General features: G+C 45.8%; 1 pseudogene; it reads left to right on the top strand.

Moving 5' to 3' along the window:
• The first annotated feature begins 568 nt into the window (after positions 1-568).
• On the top strand, positions 569-9,101 carry LOC109554093 (pregnancy-associated glycoprotein 1-like; annotated as a pseudogene).
• The last annotated feature ends 1,622 nt before the right edge of the window (positions 9,102-10,723 follow it).

Below are 10,723 nucleotides of genomic sequence, written 5' to 3'. Positions count from 1 at the left end.
TAAAGAACTCCATGAGTCTATAAACATAAGCATTTTTCAAAATTCATCTTTTAATTTACATAGGAGTATACTTAATTTACAGTATTGTATTAATATTAATTGTATGTAAAATTAATTCCCTTATACATACACATGTATCCACTCTTTCTTAGGTTCTTTTCCCATACAGGTTATTACAGACTATTGAGCAGAATTCCTGAACTGTACAGTAGGTCTTTGTTGATTATCTATTAAATAGAATAGTATACAGATATTAATCTCAAACTCTCAATTTATCCCTCTTCCACCTTTCCACTTTGGTAACTATAATTATTGTTTTGATGGAGGGAAGTGTCTATAGGCACTTTTTGGATCATGATCTGTGCTTGTGGGAGTGGAGTGGCCTGGGAAAGCAAGCCTGAGAGAGACACGTATGAGATGATGCTAAATGTTGAGAAGGACCTGGCCATGCATAAAGCTGGGAGAAAAACATTCTAGATGTGGGAAGTAGTCCCTGCTAAAGACCAAGGTAACCAAGTTTAATAAATGGCTACCCTTACACTGCTAACCTTCCTTCCATGCTTGGAACATGGCCTACAGGTCAACCACCATGACCTCATCCCATGCTTCAGCTGTGAGTTAGCAGCAATGAGCGATGTCAGCCTTCCCAAGAAGGGAGAACCTGGGGCTATCACAGTGCTGAATATGCTCTGGACTCAGGGACATGTCCACAAACTGGTTATCTCCAGGAGCATCAGGTGCAAGGGACACCACCAATGCCTCTGACTATCTCAATGTACTTGTTCTCAGGAGTAGAAACTCCAAGGAACTGATAGAGCAAAGAAACAAGTAATGACTCTTGTTTCATCTTGCCCCATGTGATTCCCATGGCCCTTTGACCACACTGCTCTCTGCCCAAAAACTCTTTCCTCTATTCCTTCTTCAAAGGTGGCTTGTGATTAACATCAGCACCTGACTGTGAAGCCTGGTGGATGGAACTCAACTCACAATCAGCTGGGACCCAGAGATGTCCAGCCTTGTCCTGTGTTTCTGTCTTTTTCTCCAACCAGTTTCATAAAGCAAAGTCCTGAAGAAAAATAAGTGTGATTGTAACCCTCTCAAGGCCTTTGAAGCTCCAAGGTCTATTTTGAGCATCAAAGAGGGAACACATACATTTTATGCAGGCTAGTCTCAGACCCCAGCCTCGCTCACCAGGGGTTCTCTGAGGAAACATAAGACACTTATCTAAGTTACCAGAAGGCTGAGAAAGGAATGCTTCTCGCTTGAATGCAGGTGCATGTTATCCAGTCACCCAAGGTCGGTGTTGTGTGAATGAGGAGCGGGAGCTCTGGAGATTCTGAGTTGGGAGTGAGTCAGTCACCACCTGCACGACTGCCTCCTGGGGTCACTACAGCCTGGGCACCCCCACTGTACCTGGAACCCAGAAGAAACAGCCCTGAATATTGCTTTCCTGCTGCTACATGGAGGCAGGTCTGCTGATAAAATGGGAACCAGACTTGAGGGACAAAGGGAAAGGAACTTCCACTCTGGTGCTTGCAGACATCTGAGAGCTACCCAGCAGTGGATGCAATTGAGCTTTCTCTCATCTTTCCCTTCCTGGAAGTCTCCTAGACTGGGAACCAGAGTTCCTGGGTCCCAAATCTTCACTAACTTACCTGCAGCCTTAAGGTGAGTCATACACCCCAGGGTTCAGTTTCCCATCTCTTGGATGAGGGACACTGGACTTGCTCCAGAGCACTTGCTACAGACTGAAGCTCACTGCCAATCAGTGGACAAGTGGCTCAGAGGTGGGTGTTGCTGAGGAAGCTGAGGCTGCCTCTGGTGGGCAGGGGGCTGTAACTGTCTGGTGATGTTCATGGGTCCTGGCTCAGGACTGAGAGTGGTAGACCAACTGGCACACAGCTGCTGAGACACCTGTGACCTTAGAGGCCTTGCCCCTGGAACTTACCATCATTTTGGTTCTGTGGGATGAGATCCGGTAGTTATAAGTCAAAAGATACCAATGGGGAAGCTTGTAGAATCCTCAGCAGAACCCAATTAGGCTAACAAATCATCTCTTCTAAAAAACTCTGGGAACAAGATATGCCAGGACTCTTAGACAAATTTTGTAGTATTTTGAATACTATTTAAAGTAGGTCATCTTTTGGATGACCTGCCGTTTGCTCTCTGGCTTGAGATGATACCCACAGTTAGAGTGAAATCCAAGGTCTCCTTGGGGAGGCTGTCCCTCTCCCTGTGACTCATTAGCAGTGACTACAGCTCTATCCCCTCCACATCTGGAGCAGAAATTAAAGCAGGAAGAACGTGACCTCCAAGTTTAACAGGAAGACTCAGGTAGGTCTGGCCCTCAGGTAGGCACTATATTTTTCCCAGTGCTTCTTCCTTCCCTCTTGGGTCCTGTGCAAGCTGCCCACCTCCTGGATATTGGGTTTTGAATTCCTCTTCCCTTCTCTTTCAAATATCCATGCAGTCTCTCTTGTGGCTTCCTCTCTATCCAGGCCCTATCCCTCACCTGCAGATGGCAATAAAGAAGGGAAAACCAAAGAGGGGTCTGCCCAGATCATTCTTTCTAAAAATGTCTGCATTCCTTCTCCTTCCAGACCCTGTTCTGAATCATCTAGATCTCCAACTACATGATTCAGTAGCTTAGCAGGGGAGTGGAGATGCAGATAGTGTTTGAGGTAAAGTTGTCAGGCATGGGGGGGGGGGGGGGGGGGGGATGGTTTTCAGATGACAAAAGAAGAGTTGGAGTAAGGAGCATGTGGTCCTCCAACCACTCACTCATTGGGGACCTGCCTGAATCTGCTATCTTGGGCCCCTCAGGGTATCACTAAGATAGAAACTTCATTCTATGAACTTATTACTATAAAATGATTTCAAACATAACAAATATAAGAAAGAAGAAGGTCATGAACCCTATATTTCATCATTTGGCATCAATAACTACAAAGCTAACCTCTTAGTCCCACAGGTAGTAATAGACCGGAGACTATGCAACATCAAGGTGGTGGACAGTTGAGTTCCCAGTGAAGACATTCTTGACTTGAATTAGGCCTTTTCCTTCTTGCTGTGTTCTCATTTGTGGGGGGGGGGGGGAGAGAGAAAGAGGGAGAATAAGAGAGAAAAAGAGGGAGAGGATAATCCCATCATGAGGGACCACCATCAAAACCCCATGTCAACTTGCGTACCTCCCAAAAGCACTACTTCCTAATACCATCACATTGGGAGTCAAGGGTGGACACAATTCAATACATAGGAGCTAGGCAGATCTGTTTTTAAATCAAGGCAGACACTCATTTCATTCTCTCTTTTACTCCTTATTCATTTTTCCTTAAGTGTTTGAGGGATGAGATGAACATTTCACAAAATATGCATAATGAGTGTTTGGGGTAAAATGATAGGATGTAAAAAAAATGCTCTTTTGTTCCCAATAAAATTAACATCTAATATCCAGTCCACATACAAATTTCCCTGATTCTCAAAAAGGAGATGTCTTCTCACAGTTTATTGAGAGAATGTAGTCATATGTTTCACTTGGTTGTTCTCCTTTAAGACTAAATAACTGTTCCTCTTCCAATTTTAATGCCATTTATTTTTTCAGAAACTGGGGGGAAGCAGGTGAGTTGCAGGCCAGTGAGTGAGGCTTCATCTGTATTATAGCTGCTCCCCAACACTTTTTCATCATCCCCAGAAGGGACAGTCTAGCCTGTTTTCCTGAAAACTGTTTGTAGTTACATAACCTATGCATAATAGAAAGAAAAATAGCATAAATGCTGATGATTATTTTCCTTTCTCAGTGCTCAGAATGGTGAGTTGGTGCCCTAGCAGTCTATCACAGTGACAAATTAGGTGTTGCCTACTAACATTTGGACACATTCAACCAGCTTAAAATTAAATATTAAAAAACTAATATCATGATATCCAGCCCCATCCTTCACAGCAAATATAAGGAAAATTTTTCAGAGGGGCAGATGTTTTAAAATTCACAACCTCTCTCAAATGGAACCCAAATTCCCCTCCCAGCTTGGTCTAACCGTCTGTGGGCCACCGAAGTCAGAGCCAGCCTCTATTCTTCTCAGAGGATCTTAAGGCAGTGCACCCCAACCCAGTCCTAGCCCCACTTCACATATCTATATGTGGGAAACTCTTCTCTCCCACAGATTGGGGACCTTGTAAGTACTGACCAGCCATTCGGTCTAACCTTCATGTAATCCTGGTTTGAGATGCCTTTTGATGGCGTCTTGGTCTTGAACTACCCTAACATATCCTTCACTGGAGCCATCCCCATCTTGGACAAGCTGAAGAATCAAGGTGCCGTTTCTGAGCCTGTTTTTGCCTTCTACTTGAGCAAGTAAGTCTGAGATGGACAATCTCTTTCTCCAAATTAGCTGTAAGATGCTTTTAGTTGCAAGAAAATTATAGAAAACTTGACAAAGAAGTATCCTGAGAGATAATCTAACCCACCATAACTATGACCCCAGGGCCCTACCTGACATCACCCCCTGGCTTTTATAAATAAAATTTTATTGGAACACAACCTTGATCCTGGTCTCAAGACCAGTAGCTTGGTCTAGAGGGGTGAGTGAGGAGGAAGGCTAGTGGAAGGCAACAGGAGACAAGTTGAAGGGAAAGGCATTAGGATTTGCTTATGAATTTGATAAGGAAGGAAGGAGAAGGATGGTGGATATCTTTCCTTCCTCATTAGCATTTCACTGGAAGCCCAGGACCAGCTACCCAATTTGTAGGAGCCAGTGAAAAATGAAAGTGTGGGACACAAAAGTGTGGGACTCCTTGTTCAAGAAATATTAGGCATTTCAAGACAGGGAAGACAGAGATTGGTCCCTTCTGAGTGTGGGGCCCTTTGGACAGTAGAGGTCACAGGCCAGCAGAGCCAACTCTGGGTGACCTGAACCCACACCCTTAGAACTCCCAGGGTTTATTTTCCTGAAAAATGACAAGGTAGACAAGGAGAAAGCCAATATGCTTCAGCATCCTGTCCTCTGAGTGTATCTGAGCACTCATGTCCCAGGAGGTAGGGCATCTTCAGAAGATACAGTGGGTGGATCCCAGTCAGGTGACTCAGCTTCTAACCTCCTCTGTGCCACTCTTAAGCCAGTAACTGACTTCGGTCTAGATCTCAATTGCTCCTAGCCTCAATTTCTTCATCTGTAGGTGGGGAACTTAATAGCGCCTTGATGGGTGGACAAGCACAGCTCTCAGACAGTGCTGTTGTTACTGTCCTCCAAGGAACCCCCCTCTCTTCTTTCTACACATGCAGGGCTAAAGGCAGTGTGGTGATGTTTGGTGGGGTGGATAAATCTTACTACCAGGGAGTTCTCTGGGTACCATTGATCCACGTGTGTGACTGGAATGTACACATGGACCGGAAAGCCTCTCCCTCAGAGGGTCAGCCCAAGTGATGCTCCTGCTACTGTACACGGATACAGGCAGACACACACAAATGCATTCTCAGACACCCAGTCACACAGACATATACACCACCCACAATGACAAAGAAAGACACACAGACACATGGAAACACACAAGCAGATACATATAAACATACACAGAGACACATATAAACATGCATAGCTAGTCAGACACACACAAGCACTCACAGAGACACATACAAATACACATACAAACAAACACATAAGAACATAGATACACAAACAATCCATGGGTTCATAATCCCCAAGCCTTCTGACCAGTGCTCTGACCAGGGTCCTAAAAGGGTCCGGAGAGGTCTGTGCAGCTGGGAGAGGATTGCACCCACTGCCCTGTGAGGCATGGAGCATGGTTAGAGGACCCTACAGTGTGGTGAACAGAGGATTAGGGAGAATTTCTCCCGCCTGAACAGAGGTATAAGATGACCAACTCTCCGGGGCTCCCTGTGACCAAGGAAGTTCTCAATACAGACAAATATCACTATTAAAGCAGGGGAAGTCCTGAGAAAATGGGGATACTGGTTTCCTAAGGGAGCAACTACTGACCAGTGTAGAGAGATTTGCTGAAGTCTTAAGACATAAAAGCAAATAATAAAAAAGACATCCCACGTTCATAGGCACACAGTGGGGCAGGGGCTATAACAGAGAATCAGGAATGTGGGATCCAGGAGTGACCTGAAGACAAAAGGCATAATTGATAGGATTCTGTGTGATACCCTCAGACAAAAGCTGACCTGTCCTTTGGAGTTTCTGTGGGCTAGTCATGTAATTCCTGGCTAGGGTTTCAGGGTCTGAGCTGGTTGTAGGAGCAGTGCTGGCAGACACCCTCTCCCAGAGGAGCCCCTCTCTCCCACCACTATGAGAATCTGCTACCCTCACGAATCTCCATCTTCATTCTGCATTTGACCCTTTATTTGTTCCCCACCAGATATAGCTATCTGGGTGTTTCTCCTTCATTATTCTCACAGTCTTCATTCACTCACTAAACAGACAAGCCTTGGTCATCCACTGTGTGCCAGGCACTTTAAGGAGGCAATGAGGTAAAACTTGCCCTCCCATATAAGAAGGCAGATGCACAGGAAACGAGACACACACATAGTGAATTGTGACTTTGGTACGTGCTAGACATGAGGAAGTGTCTACAGAGACTATCAAGGAAGGAGACTGATAAACACCAGGAGAAAGACTTTCCTGAAACCATGACAATTAAGCTGGAATCTGGAAGATGAGAAGACATTTGCTAATAAAAGGGGAGGGGGCTCCTCTAAGAAGGAAGACCAGCTTGTGTCAAGGTTCAAAAGAGCCTGGTGTATTCAAGTACTGCATTCAAGAATGTCAAGGAAGGTACAATGTCGGGAGCAAAGGAAAAGAGTGCAAGAGACAAAGCGCTGTTTAGGAGACAGTCGTGAAGAGGGCAGCTCTGGGGAGACTCAGAGTGACCTTGATGCCTACTTTGTCACACTGTCTCTCAGCCCTTCCATGAGAAGAAAGGTTATTGCTTGTTCTGGTGGATGCGAGGCCCTCGTGGACACTAGGACATCACTGATCCTTGGCCCAAGAAGACTGGTCAATAACATCCAGAAGCTCATCGGCGCCACGCCACGGGATTCCAAGGTGAAGGGTCATGCCCCAGGGTCACTCCCAATCTCCACACACAAGAAGGATCTCTAGGGCCAACCTCTCTCCCTCTGTCTCTAACAGCACTAAATTTCATGTTTTGCCGTCAATACCCTGCCCTCTATCATCTTCACCATCAATGGTATCAACTACCCAGTCCCAGCTCAAGCCTACATCCTCAAGGTAAGGGGAGAAGCCTGAGGGGTGGTTCTTAAATAGGAACTTGAAATAACCCTTGACCTGCTGCTGGGAGAATCCCGCCCTCTGCAGGCCATCTTGCACTATTGCAGATGCTGCTGAGCTCTGTGGCTGGGCCAGAGCCTCCCACAACATGAACCACTTGAGAGTACAGGGCCGTCTGGGACACTGATCATCCTGAAATATATGTGGAGACACCACGCCATGCTGGCATGAGGGAGTCACAAGGAGAGGGGATCACTCAGGTCCTCAGTGTTCAAAGAGCTTCAGTTCAATCTGAACCCTCAGATGGATGCACACAGAAAGTCAGCTCTAGCAGTCCTTGAAATAAGTCATGTGACAAGGAGAATGGCTGGGGACAGTCACAGTGTGCTGTCCCACCATAGGGATTAACAGTCTCCCTTCCCTTCTCACAGTTTTCCTGGTTTGGATGATAAATTACATGGTCAGCCTAGTTCTCGGATGCATCTTCCCCTTGCTCTGGCCGGGTGCCCCCTTTGTGAGTCAGACTACCTGACCCCTCTGTGTGGAGGCTGGATGCTAATGTGAATAAAGTGTGCACAGTGACTGCTCAGCCCTGGCACAGGGTGGAGGCTTCGTGTCAGCTCCCTAGGGCAGTTCAGAGCTGGCTGATGGGCTCAAAGGCTTTGAGAAAGGGAGGGAATTTCAGGAATTCTAAAACTGTAAACTCATGGAACCATATGGAGGGTTGCTTGGTTCTAGGCAAAACTGCACTGGATTCCATGCAAATGGCATCCTGAGGTGCTCTGCATTGGGGCCCTGGGGACTTACTTGGGTTGATGAGGGCTGCAGACTGACTTATGGGGATAAGGAACCAGAGTACGTTACTCACCCAAGCCTTGAGTGTCCAAAGAGGGTAGTACCGGCCGAAAAAGGCTTCCCAGAGTTGCTAAGTTAAGTCTTCAAGAATGTGTTGTGGGCACTGCTCTATTTAAGATGGATAACCAACAACTAGTTACTGTGTAGCTTAAGGGGTACTCGGCTTAATTATATGACAACCTGGATGGGAGGGATATTTTTGGGACCAGGATACATGGATACATATGGTTGAGTCCATTTACTGTCCACCTTAAACTCAGAATATTGTTAATCAGCTATACTCCAATACAAAATAAAGGGTTTTTTTTAATAAAATATGATTTGTGGGGACGAAGGAGGAGAACCAGCATTCTCTGAAGAGAAAACAAGGAGCAGGAGTCAGCAGGAAAGAAACAGGGAGATAGGAGAACTATGGACACTCTTTTTCTTTTCTAAAAATTTTATTGAAGTGTGGCTAATCTTCAGTATTGTGTTTAGTTCTGCTGCACAGCAATGTGACTCAGTTATACACATACAGAAATATATATTCTTTTTCTTATTCTTTTTCATGTGGTTTATGACTGGATAGTTAATATACTTCCTTATGCTCTACAGTAGGACTTTGATGTTTATCATTCCTCTGTATCCCCAACTCCCAGTCCTCCGCTCCCCCACATGCTTCCTCATGGCAAACTAATATCTTGGCCATTTTTGGTTATGGATGAACTCTCATATCCCCTGCTAATGAGAAAATCCCTTGATACTTACCAAAAGAGGGAAATAAAACCAAGAATTATGCTGGGTCTAGATATTTGTGGGAGTCGCATGTAAGGGCTCAGGCTGACTGGTGTGTGTCTCTGACTCCCCCAGGATTCTAGAGGCCACTGCTATACAACCTTTATAGAGAACACAGTGAGGACATCTAGAGAGACCTGGATCCTGGGTAATGTCTTCCTGAGCCTGTATTTCTCAGTCTTTGATCAAGGAAATGACAGGATTGGCCTGGCACAGGCAGTATAAATGCTTGGAGTGGTTTAGGAATCAGTAAGGCTGCTCCAAGCAAACACTAAATCACACTTGGGTACTCCTGCCAGGATGCTGGTGAACTGTATTTGGTGGTCTGCACACAATTCTAAGTAAAGAATAAAGTGTTTCACTCATAATGGTACTTAAATAAACAGGTGCCTCTGTTTGTGTCTGGGAGATGTACAATGATCAGAAAGGATCTAGAACAAAGTCTGAATCACAGTTGAGAGGAGCCCACCTCCACCTGGCTTCAAGGAAAGGGGAGATTCACTGAAATGATTCTGGGAATCCAGGACACAAGACTCAGAGCAAATACAAACATCTCAGTGACTGGACCCAAGAAATCAGAATTCATCAGTTCTCTATTTTACACCCTCACTCTTTCATTCCCTCTTCTTTGATGGTCTTACCATGACAACTTTATTCCTTAAGGCCACTACACCTAGTGAGGGAGTCCAAGCTACCTGCCCTAGGGTTTTATATCCTGAAGGCATTTCCAATAAGGAAAGAAAAGATTGAAGACATCAAAGTTCAAGGGTGTTCCCTGAAAGACCCACCTCAGATCTCATGTGCAGTCCTAACTCAGCCATTCTGGCAGGGCCATGGGGTCCTATGATTGAATTTACATGGTCTTCTGGCCCTGACCCAGCAGCACACATGATTGTCAATTTCCTCCAGAACTACATGACTGAAGCTGGGGAGAGGCAGCCCCAAAAAGAGCGACTGAGAGATAGTCTAAGCCATGGAAGAGTTTGTGATGACCCACCAACTCCACCACCTCCTCATTCAGAGGAACTATAGATCAGATCAGATCAGATCAGTTGCTCAGTCATGTCCGACTCTTTGTGACCCCATGAATCGCAGCACTCCAGGCCTCCCTGTCCAACACCAACTCCCAGAGTTCACTGAGACTCACGTCCATCAAGTCAGTGATGCCATAAGGGGTAATGAAATAAACTCTCTTCATCCCATCTCAGATGAACTTATCACTAGGCTTCTCCTCCAGGAGAGTTTGGGTGAGGTACTTCATGGAGAGCTGGTTCCCTTTTGTTCTCACACCCAATCACAGGCTCTCTGCCACATATGCCTGCTCTGTCCTTTCCAGTCCTACTTGGTAAGTGGTGGCCCCAGTGGATCACTGAGCCATCCCCCTCCTCCAGGGCCCAGAATGCCCCTTCCTTGGCCTCCAATGCTGCTGGGGAGAATGCAACGCATGTATCGGTAGACCCAGGGTACACAGAGCTCTCAGCCTTTCTGAGTTTCTCCATGGCTGGGGCTACAAACTGTTTGCTTGGAGCTGCCATGGTTAGGCACTTTTGCAGTGGAAGGATCCATTCTTTCCACCAGGAAGCCCTCAGTACATGCCTCAGCTGAGACAACAGGGATCAGAGGTTGATTTCCTTTCAGATTGACTGGTTTGATCTCCTTGTTGTATAAGGGACTCTCAAGAATCTTCTCAAGCACCACAGTTTAAAAGCTCAATTCTTTGGTATTCACCATTTCTTATGGTCCAGATCGCACATCCATACCTGATTACTGGAAAAAGCATAGCTTTGACTCTACAGAGCTCTGCAGCAAAGTGAGTCTCTGCTTTTTAATACACTGTGCAGGCTTTT

Source organism: Bos indicus, chromosome 29 (assembly GCF_029378745.1).
Source record: "Bos indicus isolate NIAB-ARS_2022 breed Sahiwal x Tharparkar chromosome 29, NIAB-ARS_B.indTharparkar_mat_pri_1.0, whole genome shotgun sequence".
NCBI lineage: Eukaryota > Metazoa > Chordata > Mammalia > Artiodactyla > Bovidae > Bos > Bos indicus.
This window is presented reverse-complemented; position numbering and strand designations above follow the sequence as displayed.